At 37.4% G+C, this 13,313-nt stretch overlaps 1 long non-coding RNA gene across 1 annotated transcript; it reads right to left on the bottom strand.

Annotated features, from left to right (window-relative positions):
- Positions 1-11,429: 11,429 nt before the first annotated feature.
- On the bottom strand, positions 11,430-12,201 carry LOC118736493. Its single transcript, XR_004992689.1, has 2 exons — positions 12,110-12,201; positions 11,430-12,039 (listed from the first exon to the last, which is right to left on the bottom strand). It is a non-coding gene; the product is annotated as an uncharacterized LOC118736493 (long non-coding RNA).
- Between the last annotated feature and the right edge of the window lie 1,112 nt (positions 12,202-13,313).

Consider the following 13,313-nt stretch of genomic DNA (forward strand, 5'->3'; position numbering starts at 1 on the left):
GGTTTTCGTACGTCGAGAGAGGACTTTACTCCTGAATTGCCTACTCAGTCCAAAGTAGCACTTGTTGGCAAGAGTGATTCTACGTTGGATTTCAATGCTGACATTATTATCGGTGTTAATGCTGGTTCCCAAGTAAACGAAATTCTCTACTTTCTCGAAATTGTAACTGTCAACAGTGACGTGGGTGCCAAGGCGCGAATGTGCTGACTGTTTGTTTGATGACAGGAGATACTTCGTCTTGTCCTCGTTTACCACCAGACCCATGCGCTTTGCTTCCCTATCCAACTTGGAAAAGGCAGAACAGACTTCGCGGTTTTTGTTACCGATGATGTCGATGTCATCGGCATAAGCCAGCAATTGCACGCTCTTGTAGTAAATTGTTCCTGAGCGGTTCAGTTCTGCAGCTCTTATTATCTTCTCCAACATCAGATTAAAGAAGTCACATGAAAGGGAGTCGCCCTGTCTGAAACCCCGTTTTGTGGCGAACGGCTTGGAGAGGTCTTTTCCAATTCTGACGGAGCTGGTGGTATTGCTCAACGTCATTTTACACAGCCGTATGAGTTTTGAGGGGATGCCAAATTCAGACATAGCGGCGTATAGGCAACTCCTTTTAGTGCTGTCAAAAGCGGCTTTAAAGTCGACAAATAGGTGGTGAGTGTCGATCCTTTTCTCGCGGGTCTTTTCCAAGATTTGGCGTATTGTGAATACCTGGTCTATGGTGGATTTGCCAGGTCTAAAGCCACACTGATAAGGCCCAATCAGTTCATTGACGGTGGGCTTCAGTCTTTCACACAATACGCTCGATAAGACCTTGTAACCTATGCTTAGAAGGCTGATCCCGCGGTAGTTGGCGCGAATGGCGGGGTCACCTTTCTTGTGGATTGGGCAGAGCACACTTAAATTCCAGTCGTCGGGCATGCGTTCATCTGACCATATTCTGCACAAGAGTTGATGCATGCACCTTATCAACTCCTCGCCGCCGTACTTGAATAGCTCAGCTGGCAGGCTGTCAGCTCCAGCGGCTTTGTTGTTTTTCAGCCGCGTTATTGCTATACGTACCTCGTCATAGTCAGGCGGTGGAACGTCGACTCCGTCATCATCGACTGCGGGCTCGGGTTCTTCTTCTCCACAACTTTCTGTGCTGCTGCCATTTAGTAGGGCGGAAAAGTGTTCCCTCCATAATTTAAGTACGCTCTGGACATCAGTTACTAGGTCGCCATTATTGTTCTTACAGGAGTGCGCCCCGGTCTTTAAACCTTCCGTAAGTCGCCTAACTCTCTGGTAAAATTTTCGGGCATTCCTCCTGTCGGCCAGCATTTCAAGCTCTTCGCACTCACGTATTTCTGCCTCTCTCTTCTTGTTGCGGCAAATACGTCTCGCTTCCCTCTTCAGATCCCTATAGCGGTCCCACATAGCGCGCGTTGCGCCCGATCGCAGCGTGGCCCTGTAGGCGGCATCTTTTTTCTCTGCAGCTTCCTGACACTCCTCATCGTACCAGTTGTTCTTTCGGGCTCGCTGAAATCCGACTACTTCTTCGGCGGCGGTACTTAATGAGCGGGAAATGTGGTTCCACTGCTCGCATATGTCGGTTTGTTGAAGAGTGCTCTCTGAGAGCAGGTGTGAGAGTCGAGTAGCGAAAGCGCTGGCTGTCTGTTGTGATTGCAGCTTTTCGACGTTAAGCTTTCCTTGCATATTTGGGCGCACATTTTTTGCTGCACATAGGCGGGTGCGTATCTTGGCTGCAACAAGATAGTGGTCCGAGTCGATGTTTGGGCCTCGGAGTGTGCGTACGTCTAAAACACTGGAAGCGTGCCTTCCGTCTATCACAACATGATCGATTTGGTTTCTCGTTTTTCGATCCGGAGACAGCCAGGTAGCTTGATGGATCTTTTTATGCTTGAACCTAGTACTGCATACTACCATGTTTCGGGCCCCGGCGAAGTCGATCAGCCTCAATCCGTTGTCGGACGTTTCGTCGTGGAGGCTGAATTTTCCGACGGTGGTTCCAAAGATCCCTTCTTTGCCCACCCTGGCATTGAAGTCGCCAAGCACGATTTTGATATCATGACGGGGGCATCGCTCGTACGTGCGCTCCAAGCGCTCATAGAAGAGATCCTTGGATGTCTCATCCTTCTCTTCCGTCGGGGCATGGGCGCAGATGAGCGAGATGTTGAAGAATCTCGCTTTGATGCGGATTGTGGCTAGACGCTCGTCCACCGGGGTGAACGACAGTACTCGGCGACGGAGTCTCTCTCCCACCACAAATCCAACTCCGAATTTGCGCTCCTTTACATGGCAGCTGTAGTAGACGTCGCAAGGCCCCAGACATTCTTTGCCTTGCCCCGTCCAACGCATTTCTTGGATGGCGGTGATGTCAGCTTTTGTCCTTACGAGGACATCAACCAGCCGGGCAGAGGCACCTTCCCCATTAAGGGTCCGGACATTCCAGGTGCATGCCCTCAAATCGTAGTCCTTTAAACATTTGCCGTGGTCGTCATCATAAGGGGGGGTCTCATCCGAGGCTTTGCCTTGCTTCTTCACTGGAAGTGGTTTTTACGTGGCTGGTCCCAAGCCCAGCGCACAACCCATTGCTGGGACGGGGGTGGTTTCGCAACCAAATACACGTTTATATAGCGAGCCGCTTGCTCCAAGCAGACACCCGCTTGCAGCCGCACCTACTGGTGAACAGACGCTGCAGACTTCAGTGAGCCCTTAAACCGAATAAGTCAGAGTGGCCCCACCGAAGCTCCCTCTCTTTCTGCCGTGACCCAAGGCTCCACTCGGATTGGTTACCGCATCTCGCACATGGGTTGCTCACGTTGCCCAGAGTGCGCGAACGAGGACGCAAGAGTCGGGATTGAGTATAGCCATGCAACTGTAACTGCATACCCAGCGCAATGACTATACCCCATTGCACTCCATTGTCCTTTATTTTACGTTGGTAAATATGGTCACCGTACTTATACTCCCCCTTTTGCCCAACATAAGGTCTCATACTAAAAAATCGAATGGACTCGGAGCTGGTGACTAGGACGGCCATTCATTTGACCAACCTTATACAGTTTTTTCTTTTTTGTATTTTTTTATACAAAGCCTAAGAAAAAAATACACATGAAAAAGACTTGCGTGCCAAATGAACTTTTCTCTAAGTTTAAACTGTTGGCAAATGTAAATAGGCATTAAAATTTAATAACTAATTAATTCAACTAAAGTAAAATCTGTGAAAAATTAACAATAAAATAGTTTTTTCACAAAATCTATAAAGGACCCTTTTATTTCTCAAAAAAACCAGGGTAACAGTTATTCGTCGCCACGCTGTAATTAAAAACTTTTAATTTCAGTTTCTGTAAAATTTTCTTTAGGAAGAAATATTTCGGCATTTGTTCAACAAAAAATATGTATCTAAAATGGGTATATTAGTTGCATTGAGTTATGCCAAAATAGTGCGGAAAATCAGCCGATTGTGCTTAAGGTGCCGGTTGTTTCCGAAAGGGCCGAAACTGTCACAATGCACACTCATTTTCCATCTGGTAACTTGATAATGGAAATTGCTGCATATTTTAGACGCTTCATTATTACATAGTTAAATCCCAAGCTAATAAAAGCGTGCATACATACGCAGATATATGTATGTATTTACGTTTGTGCACATAGCTCATGTGGTAATACCATTGCACAAGTATGATAGAATACGTAAGAAGGGTCTCGGTTAATATACCTTAGCTCACATTGTGCATACATACGCAGATATATGTATGTATTTACGTTTGTGCACACCATTGCACAAGAATGATAGAATACAAGATTGCGCCGATCAGAGAGGATTTTTGAGAATAACTTTTGTGTGACGTCGCACTGGTGCAATTGCGAGAGAAATGCCAAAACGTGAGCAAGAATGGAAGAAGAAAAAATGTTGCAAGGAAAACGTAAACAAGTTGCACAAGTGTGACGTCATGCAAACAACGATTCTGTCAAATTCGTTAAAAGAGGAATAGCGGTCCGAGATCGGCGCAACCTTTGTATTCTCTCAATCGTGACCATTGAACATGTACTTACTAAACAGCTGCACAAGCACTACATAAATCGCTTGCAAGCCATCAGCTCTCATTTTATGCACTGTACCCAGCGTTGCCAGGTTGACGTTTTTAACGTCATTTGGACGTTTTTTGTATCTTGTTGACATTCGGACGTTTTTTGTGCAAAAAATTACGTTTTTTAACCTTCCCAATAATTTTTCTCTGTTACTAAATCTTGTAAGTAGAACTGATTTTGAACTGTTTACTTAATAAATCGTAACAAGCTTTGTTTTTTGCAGCAGCTTCTTCAAAAGACATTTATCCTTTGTACACAAATGACCAACCAAGCGTACGCGCGTTTTTTTGGATTCTTGGACTAAGGATCCCGCGTTCAAAGGCTGGTTTTGTAAACACTTGAGGTTACGAGGCTTATTGCAATGTTTGCAATTGCACATTAAAAGCCAAATCAGGAAGAGCTGATTTATTGCAACAGGCGCGCTCGCAAAAGCACCAAAAAAGCTGTAGCAGCATAAAAAGTCAGAAAAAAGTAGGCGACTTTTTTAAGACTTCATTGAAAATGTAATGAACGCAAAAAAAGGCTGAAATATTGCTATGTTCCTTCTTAGCAGAACGTAATTTAGCATTTTCGACAACCGACCACCTAACCAACCAAATGTCTACAAAAGAAAAAATATATATTAAAAATCAACACGATTCTTTAGCAACTTAAAACTTGCACATTATTACCCTGAAAAATAATGGGCTATCAAACTGCATACTCAAAAAAATGCTTAAAAATCCGAATAAAAAGTTGAAAATCTAGCTGAAACTTTGCAGGTTTTTTATAATTTTTGCACAAATGAAATGTGGATTTATATTTTGTTTGTTATATAATGAGCTAGGCTTTTATGGAAAAATAATAAACATTAAACAAACAAAAGCAAAACGGCCACAATCGATAAAAATATTGATGACTTAATCAGCTGATCACAAGTGTATGTATAAAATGATTTTTATATTAACGATCTCAAACCAGTTTACAATGAATTTTAAATGTGCTCTGTTGAATAATATACCTTACATATATACTTATGTACCTTTGTATACAATAAGAGTTTAATAAGAACAATTCTGTGTGCATACATTTGAAAGATACGTATTTGGGTACGAAATGACGTTTTTTCAGACCAAGAGGGACGTTTTCTCATGCTGAAGACCTGGCAATACTGACTGTACCTATCCTTCAATCCCATAACAAAGCAACTGCTACACTCACGAAATGTTTTGTCATACGAACGAATGTCGCACGATAGGAAAAAGAACAACAGAACAAAGCTGAAGTAGAACCAAGCTGAAGCAGAAGCAAATTGAAGTAGAACAAATGCGATGCTAAAATTTTTCAAATGGAAGTGCGCGCATCACTCAGTGGAAGTAGCGGCGACAACTAATCAACGAAAATACATGCGAATTTTTGCTTTGCATAAGTGCATACCCAAATGTATAGATGGATGTATGTATGTACATACATATGTGACCGCGCACTTCCTATACTAAAGTGTTTTACAAAAACAAAAGTGCAGAAGTGTTATGGCCTTCTTACCTAAATGAAGTGTGATATGTTTCCTTTTTTACCACACTTTTTTGTCTTGTTTTTGGCTTAGCATCTGCGATTTTGGCTGTTCCTCCATATATGTATATATATTATGTATCTATGTATGTATTTACAAAAAAAAACCACAGTTTCAAAATATGCATTTTTATTAATTACGTGTATATACTTATAATAAACAAGTAATTTTTAGCAAAAAAAACTCGACTTCAAAAAAATATATATATATCTATATATTTCATGATCCAATGATCGGATCTAAAGCAAATTAGTATGGGACCACCTCTGAGACACTACCTTTCCGTTGCAAAAAAGAATTATTGAAATCGGTTGACGTTATGCGGTAACATACATAAAAAAAAAAAAAATATTCCGACGAACTGATAACCTCCTCCTTTTTTGGAAGTCGGTTAAAAACAATCAACTTTTCATTCAATAAAAAAACAAAGGCGTGAGTACTAGGTACTCATGAAATTTGATGTGTAAACATATGCGAACGGCAAAGCATAAAAGTACGTTTACATATAAATATAATCTCAATCAAAGCTCGTTAGCTGACGAATTGGTTGCTTTTTATTCACACAACTCGAGGAAAAGTTAAATTTGTTCTCTGTGCCACCGTGGTCACTTTTTTCTGCAACACATATTATGCCATTTAAATATATTTTAACTGAATATTTTATTAAAAATACCTTTAAAAACCTATTTTCCTTACTAGCGTAAATTTTTGTTTACTTTAACTTTTGACATTCCTCCTCTTCTTCGCAAGTATAATCTAGGTCGGACACCAAAAAGTTATCGGTTTAATCTGAGATATTTTTAATTATAATTTTGCATGGCTAATCTCTTTTTCTATTAACAGAATAGGGAGTTAGGCTCGAAAATTAGGATAATCTTTTTATATGTAAAGCTATTATTAGGCGATTCAGTTACATACATGCTAATGTAGGTTAGGTTAGAAATTAAACATTCATTTCACTTAATTTTATTAATTTTTCTGATTTAATTTTTTTATTCATTTTCATTTTTAATTCTTTTAATACATGAAATTATCGGTATGATTGGTAAAATATGATAACTGTGACTCAAGGGCGTTAAACTATCTTGGAAACACCGCATCAGTTATTGTTTTTGAGCTTATAGTTTGAGCATTTCTATTTATATATATTCCTAAATTTAGTTTTTCTTTTCGGAATATAATCTGTGGTTCATGTAAATGAGAGCGCTTTTCGGGAGAGTTGTGTAGATATTGAAGTTGCAGGATTTTACCAGATACTTTTTTGTTCCGTACGTTTTGCTGTTACTCACTTTTTACTCTCACTTCAGAGAGTGATTTTGCTGTTTGACCTTTTTCCAGGATTTTACAGGAAAAGTATTAGATCAGAGCTATTATATCATCCATACATATGAGGCGATTCACGTCAAATGCCCCAAGCGCGCTGAGCGGTGCAAAACAAGCTTGTTTTTGAATAGCTGAAAAGCAGACAGAAAATGGGAAAAATAATTCAAAAACCATGATTTATATAGATTTTTGTAAGGGCTATCCGATGGTGCTACGCGTTTTCCAAAAATTTCCCATTTTCACGGTGAAAATTCGCAACGAAATTTTATTTGTATTTTTCTCAATTATGGTAATTTTTAATATTGTTTTAAGTCATCTCAATCGAAAGATCAGGTCTTTTTACATATAAATCATTAATAAAAAAGGGACTTTTTCATTTTTCCGAGCTATAAAGCGTATTATAGCGGGCTATACCAGTCGCCACGCTTCGTCGCGTCACGTCGACTCCGTTCGTTTGAACGAATTAAAACATCATACTGTGATGGGAAATTTTTACAAAATTTCTATTTAAACACGCTATATCTCAGACGTTTGTGTATCGATCGATTTGAAATTTTCACACAATAAACTTTCTTTTTATATTGGCTCCTACGCCATCACATCCTCCCTTCCCATGCGCTGTAGCTGTAGCTGAAAGTTTCCCAAAAACTGTTTCAGATATTTGTCTATAATGCTGCATTAAAAAAGAAATTAGATTTGAAACTTTAAAACACACATTTTTAATTAGGATAAAACCGCCCCATTTATTTTTATAAAAAAGTTCTAAAAACTGGCATTTTGTTTTTAATAAGTATTAAGAAGTTTTTTTAAACTTAAATTCTTTGGAATAGTTTTTAGTTTATTGTGTGAAAATTTTAAATCGATTGATACACAAACGTCTGAGATATAGCGTGTTTAAAAAATAATTTTGTAAAAATTTTCTATCACAGTATGATGTTTTAATTCGTTCAAACGAACGGAGTCAACGTGACGCGACGGAGCGTGGCGACTGGTATATATTTGGCTATACGCTTATAGCTCGGAAAAATCAAAAAAAGTCCCTTTTTTTATTAATGATTTATATGTAAAAAGACCTGATCTTTCGATTGAGATGACTTAAACCAATATTAAAAATAACCATAATTGAGAAAAATTACAAATAAAATTTCGTTCGAATTTTCACCACGCAAATGGGAAAATTTTGGAAAAAGCATGGCGCCATCGGATAGCCCTTACAAAAATCTATATAAATCATGGTTTTTGAATTATTTTTCCCATTTTCTGTCTGCTTTTTAGCTATTCGAAAACAAGCTTGTTTTGCTCCGCTCAGCGCGCTTGGGACATTTAACGTGAATCGCCTCATATGCATATTATACATACATATATACATGTATGTTCATCAGTTATCAACGGTACCAGTTAAAATGATTTCAGTATTTTTTTAAATTTTCGCCTTGCTTTTTTATCAAAATAGATTACTAAACCTATGCCTAAAACCATCTACGAATATCAAAACCAGGACATGAATCATGTATGACGACAATCGTCTGAACGACATCGTGTCGAGATTGTCTTGCTTCATAACAATCAAAAATTGTTTGATCGTTTGTGCGATATCGTCAACTCTATTCCAGTTTTGCTTCACGTAACGGTAACAGTAACACGTAACAGCAACACAAATACATAAATCAGTGTTTTGACAACATCGTTTTGTCAGTATCGTTTGAACAACTATCGTTTCAAAGTTACGTGATTCATGCCTAGTTGCAACAAATGAGTCCATACATATTTATGTGCATACATAGGTACAAAACCGTATGCATGTGCGGAGTTTAAATAATCGGAAGTAATAATCAAATGTAGCGCATTTCCTCTTACTATGCATATGCCTAAATGTATGCAACCATTTACAATAGTAAGCAAACACAGGGTGCTTCTAATGAAAAAAATTGTACGCTGAAATACACATGCTAAGCCCTTCGAAATTTTGTGCTGGGATATGCGTTACAGCTTCGCAAATTTTACCCCTACCGAAACCAAAGATATATACACATCAAAAAACAAGGCACATATTCGTTTACATACGTATGTATGTACACCCCGCGACAAAATGATACGATTGCTCAGTTTGGGCTACTTTTTTCACATTAATTTGTTACTTTAATAATTGCAAATTTTGTACAAAAACAGTCTTGATGATCACTGCGAACTGCGTGGCTTGCGCTAACAATTGGAAATTAGTTGCTATACATAAATGCAAATGTTCTAGTGCACTCGGTTGTCTTGATATGATTTGCCGCTATTTTACTTCTACCCTTCTTTTTGGTTTTACAATTTGCTTCACCACAGAACTCAAGCGCTATCGTCGCTGTAGCAAATTCTATTTCGAATGTTGAAGTGTTTGTATTCTTGCGCAACTTGCTATCGAATATTTTGTGTTGCTGTTAACGCTACCTGTAGTACGCCGTTTGGAAGTACTGCATAGTAGTAAAGTGTGCCTTTTAGAAGGTTTTGCGCAGCTCTTTAGTACTTACATACATGTATATTAGGGTGCCCATCGAAAAAGCTTTTTTTTTTTGGAAATTTCAAGACCCTACCCCCTTATTTTATTAGCTTTTATGAGAAATATTATTGCCACCCTTATTTTCCTAAAATTTCTTGAAAACCCACTTTTTTGCTAAAGACCGATTTTATATATCAATTTTGAATAAATATTAATGAACACCTTAGCCACACACACTGAGAAAAAGGATTAGTTTCGACAACTAAAGATATTTAGTTCCCGAATTTTGACAATATTTGGGAACTGTGACCAAGGATTAGGAACTATTACCATGGGTTGGTAATTAGAACTAAATATATTAAAGCTTCTAATATTCATCTAGGTTGTACCAAATCGTTAATTTAGTTGAAGGGTTTCGTAAATACTAATAAATATTTTTTTGAAGCATATTTCTACAAATTCCATTCAACTTAACGTATGGTTCATAAAAGGATGTCATTAAGCTCTGCTAATACAAATAAGCTTTCTTTCAACACATCGTTTAATCCATAGATGGGCACACCAATACAGTCTCATTTTGTCATGGTATTCGTGAATCGCGCTGAGTAACAGTTGCCACTTTTCTATATTGTACAAAAGTGCGTCGTTTTTTGCGCGTGTTAGAAAACGCTCTTACAAATTTATATTTAATTTGTTTTATGAACATGAAACGAAAATAATAAAATATAATAAAAAAATAATGAATAAATAAATACAAATAATGAATTATGAAATTAATTTTTATAAGTACATATGTACGTGCATGAAGTTTTTAATTTAATTTCATTAAACTAATGTTTTAAAAAATGATAGTTTATTCAACAACACTAATTTAAAATTTCTAAACTTTGTAAAAAACTCAGTATTCTATAAAGTATACTAAATATATTAAATTGCCGTACCGTACATACATATATACATAAAAACCATTACAAAAAACTTTTAATTGGTTTACACAGTTCGGCAGTTAGACTTTTTTACCATGACAAATAATGTCGCCTTATATTAAAAGTACGATTCCAAGTAGTCGTATTACCACATAACAAGCATTGGGCGTTATTGGCTTTTCTTAAAACCAAAAACTTTAATTGGCACTCATACTCAGACATTTTGGGCATTGTTACATATATAGGTGGCAACCACGCGCTAAAATTACGAATAAAAATATTCAACGGCGAAGCGTGGTGTCACTCTCATGAAATCTGAAAGCAGACTGAATTGAAATTCGCTGCGTCGTTTCTGTATACGTATAAGAACATATTCATGCTTGTGAGCAGTGTTGCCGTTTTAGCCCTTTGGTGGCTAGATTCAGCTACCACATACTTTTTTTGGTCAAATAAATTTAAAATTGCCCCTAGCCCTTTTTTTAGCCCTTTGGTGAATTTATTCATCCTTGGCATGAAAAAGTTCTATATGCTTAATTTGATCTATTTTTTTTAAGTAAGAGAAGAATTTTTAAACTAAGAAATACTGACATACATACATATCGTCGTTTAAAGTACAAAACCGCGTATCGTCATTCTGCAAAACCGCGTAACTGACATTGGCTGCCAAAAATTTGATTTGCTCACACAAGCTCTTGGCTCAATCCTTATCCATTCGTCCTGAAATATGCTATCCAGATATGCGATTTCTTTATAAAAAAGAGAACCATTTTGAAATATGAGTGTTTTACTCTCTAAAAAATAATGTATGCAACCTCACATACGTGGTTTTGCATTTTGCTGATACGCGGTTTTGCATTTTGTTGATACGCGGTTTTGCTCTTTAAACGACGATATGTATATATACTAGGGATGTGCCGGGTATCCGGTAGATATCCAGAATCCGGCCTATCCGGCCGTTTTTTGGTTATCCGGTTATCCGGCCGGATACTGGCTAATATCCGGCCGGATTCCGGATATCGATTATAGAAGATTCAATTTAGAAATTTAACCCAGATTTTGTATTTTTGTAATCCAATTTAATAGTATCTAATTAGTAATCAAAGTTTCCGCATTATCGGGCAACAACCTAATTCTATTTTCCACATAAATGTTACCCGATGCACTAAATACTCTTTCCGAGTTCACTGAGGAAGGTGGCGCGCAGAGATACTTCATTGCCAGTGTAAACAAATTTGGAAATTCTTTGCGGCTATACTTTCACCAGGTTAAGGGATCTTGTTGTATAAGAGGTAGCTGCAAATATTTGTCTATTTCAAGTTCATAAATCGCTCCCTTTTTTATGTACGTTCGCTGCCTTGTCTACCAATCGTTTGGCTATCCATATCACTAGAAACACTAGAATCAGCATCAGAGCCGTTGGCGATTTCCTCAAAGCATTGCCAAATATCCTCGTGAGCTCGATCTTCGATGGAAGCTTTCACTATAGTTCGGCATTTTTTATAAGATTCAACTGGTTTCCCCATGCTAACTGATTTATAATTTGGAATTAGTTCATCAACAACCCAGTTTTTAGCTTTATTGGCGTCAGAAAAAAAAACGAGTTTTGAAACGTGGGTCACAAAATGTTGCAATAGTGAAGCATTGTCGTTGTTGAATGTTTAGTCCTACAATCAAGAAAATTTTTTTATTAATAGTTCTATAAATACTTTTGATAAGTGAATCGCAATTTCATACCTTTTGCGACAGAGTCGCATTGGCTTCAGTTTATCAGGTTTATTCAGTGAAATCGCTGGATAAATTTATCAGAAATGTGTAAACGAGTTCCCATACAAATTTTGACAGTTCATTTATAAAGTTTACATAATTATAAGTTTATACGGTTTACATTGCATTTATAAGCTTTGATGAATACCCTTAGTAGTTTTGACTTTCATCTAATTTGATAGTCGTTTGACATGTGCTGTGGACCGTGCTGTTTGATCAAAATGATAAACAAAGTGAAAGAACAAGTGCCCGATAATTTAAATAAAAAGAAGAAATGAGCAAGAAAAGAAAATAATTCGACTTCATTTTAGAACTAATAAATTATTTCAAAAATCTCCAAAACCTTTTTTGTGGTGATACAACTTCAACAAAAACTGAAATTTTATGGGTTTTTTTACGTGTGTAAGTCAAACCATCTAATTACACAGACATATCTGTGCACAATAATTTAAATAAAAACACATAATTGAACAAGGAAAAAGTATACGACTTAGTATTAGTATTAACAAATGAATACAAAGCTTTCTTAAGCTTCTCTTCAACTTCATCCAAAACGAAAAGCTGAAATTTGATGGGTTTTTTGAAGCGTGTAAGTTAAACCATCTAATTACACAGAAGACAGTTTGATCAAACAATGTGACCATGTAAGGTCCATATAGGGCAACAACGTGTGCGATTCTGACAATGCGAATCTGTTCCGAAAAAATTACAACAATGCCGCAACTATTTATTGGAAATCGCAGACCTACGCGTTCGGAAACGAAAAAGGTTAATAGGCGGGTTCTGTTTAACAAAAATTAACGTAAGAAACCAAAACACCTTGATTGCTCAAAAGCAAAGAATTTGATGAAGATTGTTTTTGATTGTTTATAAGATGCCATTTTTCACTGCGATAGCATCGCACAGATGTGTGCATAATTGTGTTTTCGCAGTGGTAAATTCTGTAGCATCAGAAACGGTGCGGAGGTCGAGGTGAACTCGAGCCGGCAAAAAAACAATATTGGGAAATTTATTAAGGGCAGCAGTCTACCGGATGATTACGGTAATCAGTAAGAACCAGCCTTAGTGTCAAAAATGCTCGCTCAGTTTTGACCTGTTAAAAAAGAAATTCGTAAAGCTTCAGTGAATATGTACTTACATACTTGTGCATATGAACATCAGGGTGGCCACTATT

The sequence above is a fragment of the Rhagoletis pomonella genome, unplaced genomic scaffold, assembly GCF_013731165.1.
Source record: "Rhagoletis pomonella isolate Grant_MI unplaced genomic scaffold, Rhpom_1.0 Rhpom_scaffold_00003, whole genome shotgun sequence".
In the NCBI taxonomy this organism is placed as follows: domain Eukaryota; kingdom Metazoa; phylum Arthropoda; class Insecta; order Diptera; family Tephritidae; genus Rhagoletis; species Rhagoletis pomonella.